Source organism: Bos indicus x Bos taurus, chromosome 4 (assembly GCF_003369695.1).
Source record: "Bos indicus x Bos taurus breed Angus x Brahman F1 hybrid chromosome 4, Bos_hybrid_MaternalHap_v2.0, whole genome shotgun sequence".
In the NCBI taxonomy this organism is placed as follows: Eukaryota; Metazoa; Chordata; class Mammalia; order Artiodactyla; family Bovidae; genus Bos; species Bos indicus x Bos taurus.
In genome coordinates this window covers 32,249,884-32,261,083 of record NC_040079.1, presented here as the reverse complement: position 1 = coordinate 32,261,083, position 11,200 = coordinate 32,249,884, and the positions used below count along the sequence as shown (strand labels likewise).

The 11,200-nt window shown below is 36.0% G+C and overlaps 1 protein-coding gene across 1 annotated transcript in view; it reads right to left on the bottom strand.

The window, feature by feature from the left end:
- Positions 1 to 1,259: 1,259 nt before the first annotated feature.
- The window catches only part of SLC13A1 (solute carrier family 13 member 1), a 104,206-nt gene continuing 94,265 nt past the window's right edge, over positions 1,260 to 11,200 (bottom strand). The window contains exon 16 of the mRNA XM_027539119.1: positions 1,260 to 1,635. The gene's annotated coding sequence lies outside the window, so the exon portion shown is untranslated. The remainder of the gene's footprint in view (positions 1,636 to 11,200) is intronic.

Genomic DNA, 11,200 nt, shown 5'->3' with positions numbered 1-11,200 from the left:
AACATGCATATCAAGGGTTAGGCAGAGGTGGGGCATGGGAGCCCCTGTTGTTTAGGCTGCTACAGAAGGGAATTCCACAACTTTTGAGTAATTCACTAAATGCTTACATGCTCCATAAGAGTTCTTCTACGTTGATAACCTATTGGTGTTTAGAATCATATCTAACAAACATTAAAAATATTGTTTTCAAAACTATTTATTGATAATACCTTATATCTCTATAATACCTAATCACTTAGAAAATATTTTATATAAACATTATTTCAATCTTATTTCATAACTACTACCCACCCATATGTTTTTGTATTTATTCCATCAACATATAATTTTGTGTAATTATTAAGTGCCAGATGAAACCATATAACTACATACTTATAAATGTATTTTTAGATTAAGGAAATTGAAAGTAAGGGAGATTAAATGAACAGTTCAACATCACAAAATAAGAATTTTTAGATCTAGGGCTTGCACCCAGGGAGTAAAATGAATCCAGCACCCTTCTTATTCTTTTTAGGTTTGGAAAGGTGTTTTATTCCAGCAGTGCAAATGACCAAGACCTTTTTTCGTTTGAGCTATAAAGTGTGAGGTTTTTTCCCCCCTGAAAAATAAATCTCTGTCTTCTAGGTGGGAAGGCCAGCTCAGGAACTAGAGAAATATTGTAATATCTGTGTTTTATCATTGCTAGAAGGAGAGGAAGTAGAAAAAAGAGCTAAGTCAGGTATATAACGTCAACTTGTATCACCTTATGACGCGTATATGTGTCTAAAATGATGTAACCACCACTTCTTTGTGCCTTGGAAGATCAGCTTCAGCTAAAACTTATGCTTTCATTTATTAAGTGCTTTCTTCTGAAAAGCTTACACTATCCAAAAACTAGTTAATTTTCTAATTTGTATACCATTATGTTGTGAAAATAGTGGTGCAGGGAATTAAAATTATTTGGACAATGTCAGAAAAAGTGTGAGACAGAAGAGACGTGTCTGTACAGAGAAACTAATTTAAATACATTTGAATTCAGTCAAAACAGCAAATAACAGTGGTAATACTAATATTAAAACTTTACTATGTTAATTATTTATTATATTAATTATGTATTCAACTTGTTCTTTTAGAGAATCCCATCATGTTTCATTAGGATATAGTTGCAATTGACTTTCCTTGCAGTATTTATACAGTGTGAGCAAGGAAGCACTGGCATATATATTAGTCAGGATAAGGTAGGTTATACCGTGATAAAACATTAGCCATGAATTCCAGTGGTTTAATACAATAAAAGTTTATTTCTGTATCATGTCACATGTTCAAAACTAGACAGAGGCAGGCTCTGCTCCACAAAGTCACAACAAATCTCTCCTACAAGGGGCATTGACATTTCAACATGAGGTTTCAGAGGTTGTTGCAGGAGAGGAAGAGGATGACTGGAGAATTGCCCAGAGAGGTTTTCACTCCTTCATCCTGGACATGACACAGTCCTTTCCATGCACATTTCTTTGGTCAAGACCAGTCACTCTGATGGCCCTAACTGCAAGAACTCCTAGGAAGTCTAGTTTCCCACGTGTCCAGGAAGGAAGGAGAGCTGAGTATGTAGTATTTATCTCAGCATGTTTGTGAAACTCACAGCATGTATGATGGGATCTGAAAGTAGAGAAGATGGAAAAAATATGTAAAATAATAGTTTGAATACAAGAAACCACAACTAGCTGTTCAACACTGTGTCTAATTCTGCCTAGATCAAAGTATTTGTTTATCCATCTATCTTTCTACATGTTGCTTATACATCATAAATCACTTCTTTACATATTGTATTATTCAGGATTCTTCAGAGAAATAAAATAAATAAGATGTATATATAACTTAGAAATAAATTTATTTTAAGGAATTGGCTCATGTGTTTATTGAGGTGGCAAATCTAAAATCCGCAGGTGGGCTGGCAGGCTAGAGACCGAGAGAAGATCTGATACAGCAGTTCAGATGCACAGGTCATCTGCTGTAGAATTCTCTCTTGCTCAAAAGAGGTCAGTCTTTTGTTCTATTTAGAATGTCACCTGATTGGATGAGGCCCACCCACACATTGGAAAGCAATCTTCTTTATTCAAAGTTGCAATTTAAATGTTACTTTCATCCAAAAACACTCTTATAGACATATCCAGAAAAAATATTTATCCACAGATTGGGACTCTGTGGTCCAGCCAAGCTGACATATAAAATTAACTATGACCCATTCTTGAGTATACCTCCACCCACCAGCTATGAGAACAAGGATGATGGACTTGCCTTTACAACCAATAACCTCAGCATGAAATATTCTTTTATAGCCACATTCAGATATATAGTTCCTTAAGAATCATCAAACGTTTTCATAATAATCCCTTCAGAATTCCTGCAAAATGTTTTGCTTTCAAACATCAAGTTTTGAAATGAAGTCTAGTGAAATCTAAAACCTATTGGCACTGTTTTAATCTTGATTAGTAAATTCCTTTACAATATCTGCTTTCTTGGAGGATTCTAATTTCTAAACCATTACAGTTTTTTGTAAAAATTTTTCCTTAGAGTTTCATTAAAGCATGAAAATATTCTACCCATCAAAATAAAAATTTTAAATGTATGTTAAAACTAGATTCCTTTCTGTGCTAAGAATTAGGGTCTTAGAATTCAATAGCATGCTGAAAAGTAGGAAGAAAAATTTTGCCTGAAAAATAGTCATCCAGCTTTTATAAGCAGAAGAAAGGAAGAGAAGATCAACTACCACATAGAAAATTGCATGAGATACAGTTTTTCAGTACTTTTTCTTTTGTAATGAACACTGGTAAAGCTCAAGGAATTGATAAAAGAAGCATAATCAAGTTATCACCTATTTCTAGAGCACTGGATCAGGATTAACAAGATAATGTTGGTAAATTGCTTTCAGAATCTCAGGTAAAGGGCACTGAGTAAGAAAGTATTTGGCCAAGTACTGATTAAAATACATTCACACACATACACACACAAACATATACAAACACTGATATGTATGTGTGTGTGTCATAATGGGTGCTACATGTCCTTATGTTATCTGAAATTAAGATTTGCAACCTTGGCGGTATTGACATTTTAGGTCAAATAGAGTGTTGTGGAGGTTGCTCTGCGCATTGTGGAAAGTTTACCAGCATCCCAGATCTCTATCCAATAGATACCAGGGGCATTCTTTACTCTAGTTGTGACAATGAAAAATGTCTCCAGAAGTTGCCAAATGTCCCCTGGAGGGCAAAAATCACCTCTAATCTAGAACCACTGACTTAGAGGTCAAGACAGAAGTAAAGTGAGGGAGTTTCAATATGACACAATTCATAAATCTGACTAAAAGGAGACTTTCACATTTAAAGGAGAATAAAATCGTTGATTTTTAAGGTGACAGTTTAAAGAAGACTTTTTAACTTTATAAGCTGCCTCAAAAAAAAAAAAAAAAAAAAGAGAGAGAAAAGAATGAGATAATTTCAAACAAAATAGGTGGAGGAATTGCTCTTTTGATTAGCTGTCATTTTGCTTAAGCCAGTGTGCTATTAGAACAGGAGCAGACAAATAGACCAATGAAACAGGATAAAAAGCCTAGAAACACACATGGACACAGAACATTCCTAACATTAGTGGGGCCTGAGGTTGCAAATGGAAGCCCATACTAGTTATCCATCCACCAGATTGGTTTATTGGTTTATTGGCTTATAGGCTTATAGGAAAATTGTAAGTATTAACTGCTGCAAAGAATGAGAGGGAAATTATCAGTAATAATTTGGAGTTGAAATTGATGTAACTACTTTCAAGGATCCTTGGCAACATGTAGTAAAGATGAAGATGGTCATATAGCACTAAACATCTACAGAAAAGAATTTCTCACACAAGTGCACAAACATTGCAAATGTTCTCGATGTTGATCAGTGGAAGAAATACAAATACTTCATGGTATGGTCAAACAAAGAATCTACATTCATAAAAATGAACGAAATGCATGTAATATCAGGTTATGCTTTGAATATATATATGTAATATTAAGGAAATATGTAAATTTAAGAAAAGTATATATTCATGAACAAATGATGAGCCAATTTCAAATCATGTTTTTCTAGGCATTAAAATTGATTTCTAAAACTTTGAAGTGGCAGATTTTTATTAGTTTGAATAACACGAGGAAATGAAAAAAGAAGACTTATTAAATAATTTTTGAAAACTAAACAACAGCTTTTCCGTTGCTCAGTAAAATTAGTGCAATTTTACTGTTTATGGACACCGCAAGGCACATAGCAGTTTGGCAAAAACTGAGAAATTGACAAAATTTATTCAATACAATGCTTATATTCTTTAAATTGATGAAGATTATATCTTAAAAAAACTACCTTTGAAAGCAGCATTTTACTTGAAAAAAAGGACTGTTTTGCTTCATTTTCATTGCTGGAATCTTTGTCCTCTGCACAGTTTCTAGGGCAGGGAAATCACTCCACGATTGCTGCAGGAAAGAATGAGCAGTGTAGGGCTTCCCTGATGGCTCACTGGAAGAATCCGCTTGCCAGTGCAGGAGACATGGGTTCTATTCCTGATCCAGGAAGATTCCACATGCCGCAGAGCAACTAAGCCCATATGCCACAATTATTGAGCCTGTGCTCTAGAGGCTGGGAGCCATAACTACTGAGCCCACAGGCCCTAGAGCCCATGCTCTACAACAAAGAGAAGTCACTGTAATGAGAATCCCATGCACTGCAACTAGAGAGCAGCCCTTGTTCTCCACAACTAGAGCAAAGCCCCTGCAGCAAAGAAGACCCAGCACAACCAGTAAGTAAATAAATAAAATCATTAAAAAAAAGAATGAGAAGTGTATTTCAGTTACTATTATACAAATGCCTGACAGCTAGCTGTTATACCCAGGTGGCTATAATGCAACATTCTTGGTCATAAATAATTTTACCTTTTTGTCAATATGATCAGTTAAAAGTATTCTATTTGCTTTTAAATATAAAAATTTAAACCATATTTTTTTATAACAGCCACTCTGATTTCTGTAATTATTTATCTTCTATGCTACAGTCTATGGGGTTGCAAAAGAGTTGGACATGACCTAGCAACTAAACAACAACAACAAAATTAGGTTAATATTGTCTATAATTGCAATTACATGTATACATAATTAAATATAAGTCAGTGGTCCTTAGCCTTGGGTAATTTTGCCTGTGTAGGGGCATTTCACAAAGTTCAGAGATATTTTTGGTTGCCACAAGGGAGGGCATTAGCTACTGGGATCTAGACAGTAGATCTAGAGGGTGTGCCAGACATACCCACAACACACAGGACAGCTTCTCACACACATGCACAAAACACTTAGCTGAACTAAAATGTCAACCATATAGTTTTTGAGAACCCTGATTTGAAGCTCTATACAGTCAGCAAAAACAAGACCCAGAGCTGACTGTGGTTCAGATCATGAACTCCTGATTGCCAAATTCAGACTTAAATTGAAGAAAGTAGGAAAAACCACTAGATCATTCAGGTATGACCTAAATCAAATCCCTTATGATTGTACAGTGGAAGTAAGAATTAGATTCAAGGGATTAGATCTGATAGACAGAGTGCCTGAAGAACTATGGACAGAGGTTCATGACATTGTAGAGGAGGCAGGGATCAACACCATCCCCAAGAAAAAGAAATGCAAAAAGGCAAAATGGTTGTCTGAGGAGGCCTTACAAATATCTGTGAAAAGAAGAGAAGTGAAAGGCAAAGGAGAAAAGGAAAGATATACCCATCTGAATGCAGAGTTCCAAAGAAGAGCAAGGAGAGATAAGAAAGTCTTCCTCAGTGACCAGTGCAAAGAAATAGAGGAAAACAATAGAATGGGAAAGACTAGAGATCTCTTCAAGAAAATTAATGATACCAAGGGAACATTTCATGCAAAGATGGGCAGAAATGGTATGGACCTAGCAAAATCAGAAGATATTAAGAAGAGGTGGCAAGAACACACAAACTATACAAAAAAGATCTTCACGATCAAGATAATCATGATGGTGTGATCACTCACCTAGAGCCAGACATCCTTGAATGCAAAGTCAAGTGGGTCTTAAGAAGCATCACTACAAACAAAGCTAGTGGAGGTGATTCCAGTTGAGGTATCTCAAATCCAAAAAGACGATGCTGTGAAAGTGCTGCACTCAATATGCCAGCAAATTTGGAAAACTCAGCAGTGGCCACAGGACTGGAAAAGGTCGGTTTTCATTTCAATCCCAAAGAAAGGCAATGCCAAAGAATGCTCCAACTACCACACAATTGCACTCATCTCACACAATAGCAAAGTAATGCTCAAAATTCTCCAAGCCAGGCTTTAACAGTACATGAACCACGAACTTCCAGATGTTCAAGCTGGATTTAGAAAAGGCAGAGGAACCAGAGATCAAACTGCCAATATCCACTGGATCATCGAAAATGCAAGGGAGTTCCAGAAAAACATCTACTTCTGCTTTATTGACTATGCCAAAGCCTTTGACTATGTGGATCACAATAAGCTGTGGAAAATTCTTAAAAAGACGGGAATACCAGAACACCTGACCTGCCTCTTGAGAAATCTATATGCAGTTCAAGAAGCAACAGTTAGAACTCTTAGGACAGTTAGCACACGGAACAGTTAGGACACGGAACAACAGACTGGTTCCAAATCGGGAAAGGAGTACATCAAGGCTGTATATTGTCACCCTGCTTATTTAACTTATATGCAGAGTACATCATGAGAAACGCTGGGCTGGATGAAGCACAAGCTAGAATCAAGATTGCCGGGAGAAATATCAATAAGCTGAGATATGCAGATGACACCACCCTTATGGCAGAAAGCAAAGAAGAACTAAAGAGCCTCTTGATGAAAGTGAAAGAGGAGAGTGGAAAAGTTGACTTAAAACTCAACATGCAGAAAATTAAGATCATGGCATCTGGCCCCATCACTTTATGGCAAATGGATGGGGAAACAGTGGAAACAGTGACAGACTTTATTTTGGGGGGCTCCAAAATCACTGCAGATGGTGCCTGCAACCATGAAATTAAAATATATTTGTTCCTTGGAGAAGACTCTTGAGAATCCTTGGACTGCAAGGAGATCCAACCAGTCCATCCTAAAGGAAATCAGTCCTTAATATTCATCGAAGGACTTATGCTGAAGCTGAAACTCCAGTACTTTGGTCACCTGATGTTAAGAACTGACTCATTAGAAAAGACTCTGAAGATGGTAATTGAAGGGTGGGAGAAGGGGACAACAGAGGATGAGATGATTGGATGGCATTACTGACTCAATGGACGTGAGTTTGAGTAAACTCCAGGAGTTGGTGATGGATAGGGAGGTCTGGCATGCTGCAGTCCATGGGGTCGCAAAGTTGGACACAACTGAGCAACTGAACTGATTTATACTGAATGGAGAGGAAGGCCATTCAAAGATGATTTAGTAAACTAATTCTTCAAAATGAGCAGATGTGTAACAAAGAACAGGGTCTCCTCAAAGAAGAAATTCTAAAGCACGTCACTGGCTGCATGTTTTCTTTTACATCTTCTCTTCATTAATGGTTGGTGTAGGGGCCCCTGCCTCTTCACTTAGCTGTACAAGCCTGGATGTGGGACAGATCCTGGCTGAAAGCAAACATTTATTTTTACAGTGATTTGAAAAAAGGAGTTCTTGCCCATGATAGAGAAGACCAAGAGTAAGCTGGAAGAATTTGACTCACCCTTCACTGTTCACATGAAACTGTCACAACATTGTTGAAAAGCTATAACCCAATACAAAATTAAAAGTTCAAAAGAACTAAAAAAGAAGAGAACTTGACTCAAAAGAGAGTTAATGGACTTCCCTGGTGGTCCAGTGGTTAAGGCTTTGCCTTCTCATGTAGGGCTTGTGGGTTCCATCTCTGGTTGGGGAGCTAAGATCTCACATGCCTCGTGGCCAAAAAAGCAAAACATGAAACAGTAAAACAAAAGCAATATTGTAATAAATTTAATAAAGACTTAAAAAATGGCCCACATGAAAAAATGAAAGGTTAAAACCCTGGACTTGGTGGTTCTGCAACCAATAGATACATCATGTAGTTTAACAAGGAAAGGCAAGTACATGGTTACCAACATTAGGAAACAGTTCCCTGATGGAGATCTCAGTTTTCAAGAAAGCACAATAAAGCTAGATCCTGTCTCCACAGAATGTATGAGGACTATATACATAATTTGCCCTCATCTATTTGAACGTGAACAAAAGCCATTAAGTAAGCACACAAAGGCAGTGAATATAGCATTAGTAAACAGCATCAAATGAATACAGAAGAAAATAATAAAAAATATCATGAGAACTATTTATAATCTTCTATAGTCAATGGGACAAGACTTTAAGTATATTAAAGGCCAAATAATTAAATTATGCCTTATTGACTTTGAATTTTTTCATGGTCTATGCAAATAATAACTGAAATTATGTTAATCTAATATACTGTGGCGATCTTAACCTTAACCAAAAGGGCAAGAGGAAAATGATGAAAACTTGTTTATAACTAGCCCTGTGGACATTGAGTTTGAACTAAATTAAATTTTCCACTTTTAACAAATTGGGAAGACAAACATCAGATGTATCTCACCATAGGGAGAAAGTGAAGTGTTGTTATGATTTATTGGGAAATAAAATATCCACATCTCATATATATGAGCAAGCGTGAGTACATGGATATCCCCTAGAACCATGCCTGCTGCACAATAGACACTCAGTAAGTATGAGACACTGTTTTTATTAATGCTAAATCCCAATCCGGCTTTAAATCTAATAAGTATTTTGTGACTAACCAAATAAAAGAAGCATAAGTGCAGTCTTCTCAGTCCAGAAGTACCCATGTTGTTGATTCTACACATTTGGGGAAAATATCTGGGGGAAAAACCTATTTACCTATAAGAGGACTATATTTTTCTGAGATACCAGTAAGAGCAATACACAATGGTTATTCTTCATGTCCAGCAAATGCTATTCAACGAACCTCTTTTCAGTCAGAAAAAGCATAGGCAATCTGAACATGAACAGAAATCTGAGTAAGAAAAATCAATGATACATGCCATCTCCCAGGAAGAACAGATGGAATGACAGTTTTTAGCCATGTTGAGATGAGCAAAGGGAGATGTGTGCTGATTATGGTGAATTGGTGGAATGTTGTATGGAATTTCACATAAAGAGTAGCTCAGCTGAAAAGTGTTTGTTCTGCTGATAATGACATCAATAACATAAAACCAGCATGAAACCTATAGGAATAAAACTGTAGAGGCTGATTAAAGTGCATAAAATGAGATCTGAACAAATATAGTACAAAAGAAAATGCATATTGAATATAATCACAGATCAGATAGGAGCAATAAATGCTGAGAGCATAAACCTGTTTCTGGCAAGTAACATATAGAACATATATGACACACACAACCACATAATATGCAATTCAAGTTGTATTAAAATTTATTAGAAGTGTTTTTAAAATTTCTAAATATGGAGTTATTTTGAATTACCTCTTTGTTATTAGCTACTTATTTTATGGCCTTGTGGTTAGAATACACTGTCTAAAATCAATTTTTTGTAATTTATTCAAATTTGTTTTGTGAACTAGCTTATGATCAATCAATTCATAAAAACAAAAAAGAGAGCTAGAGTGTAGGTACAAATACCATAGACAAAATAACAAGGATAATGTTAAAAACTTTATTCCAATAATTTTGAAAACTAAAGCAAAAGTCACTCATAACAAACTTTTAAAAATTTGATTTGATTTATAACATTAAAACATCCCTGTACCTACCACATAGATTCTACCATTAATGTTTTAGTCCACTTGCTTTATATTAACTGGAAATCTTATTGGATAGAAGGGTGAACAGACATATGTGGTAAAGCAAGTAGACTAAAACATTAACGGTAGAATCTACGTGGTAGGTACAGGGATGTTCACTAAAACTCTTTCAGCTTTGCTATTTATTTGGCAATTTTCATAATAAAATTTTGGAAGAAAATTCTAAATATGTAGTAAATTTTTCTGATTCTTAGAAGAATGACAATCAATCTATGTTTAATATAAATGATTCCAGAGAATAGAAAAAGTAGAAAAGATACCCAACTCATGTAATATGAGTAATATAACCTAATAAAATTGGACAAAGATAAAAAGAAAAAATTTATACACTAATTTTATGTTGCTTATGTGAGCATTGCTGCAAGACATAAGAGAATAGCTCTATGGCATTGTGGGCAGGGACGTTTATCTTAAGGAAGTTGCATAGAGTATATCTATAAGGATCAAAAAAGGCGAAAAAGCACCACTGCTAAAGGAAAAAGCACATTTTACTATATTAAAATTGACAATTTCATTCAGAGATAATACACCATGAAAAGCTTTTTAAGTTTCCAACCAGAAGGATTATTATTTAAATAATTATTAGAAATGCTAAAAAGAAATATTAGGAAATTGGGGAAAATACAGTTACAGACAATTCAAAGAACATGAAATCCCAAGGGCTAAAATGTATATGAAAAAATGCTCAGCCTCACAACACATGAGGGAAATGTTAACGTAACATTGAGATAAAATTTCTATGTGAATGGAAAGCATTGAAATGTCTAACAACAAATGTTGACAAAGATGTGAGAGAATAGAAAATTTCATACATGGCTATTGGGAGAATAAATGACTATAGCCACTTTTGAGAGCAACTAGGTGATATCTAGTAAAACTGGACATGTTTACACTCTCAGTTCAGGTCAGTCGCTCAGTCATGTCCGACTCTTTGTGACCCCATGAACCGCAGCACGCCAGGCCTCCCTGTGCATCATCAACTCCCAGAGTCCACCCAAACCCATGTCCATTGAGTTGGTGATCCCATCCAGCCATCTCATCCTCTGTCGTCCCCTTCTCCTCCTGCCCTCGATCCTTCCCAGCATCAGGGTGTTTTCCAATGAGTCAGCTCTTTGCATCAGGTGACCAAAGTATTAGAGTTTCAGGTTAATAGGATAATAGCTTTGCAATATTGCGTTGGTTTTGCCATACATCAACATGAATCAGCCATAGTTATTCATATGCCTTCCTTCTTGAACCTGCCTCCTACCATCTCACCCATCTAGATTATTACAGAGGCTAGTTTGAGTTCCTTGGGTCATAACAGCAAATTCCCATTTGGCTGTCTATTTTGCAACAGTAGT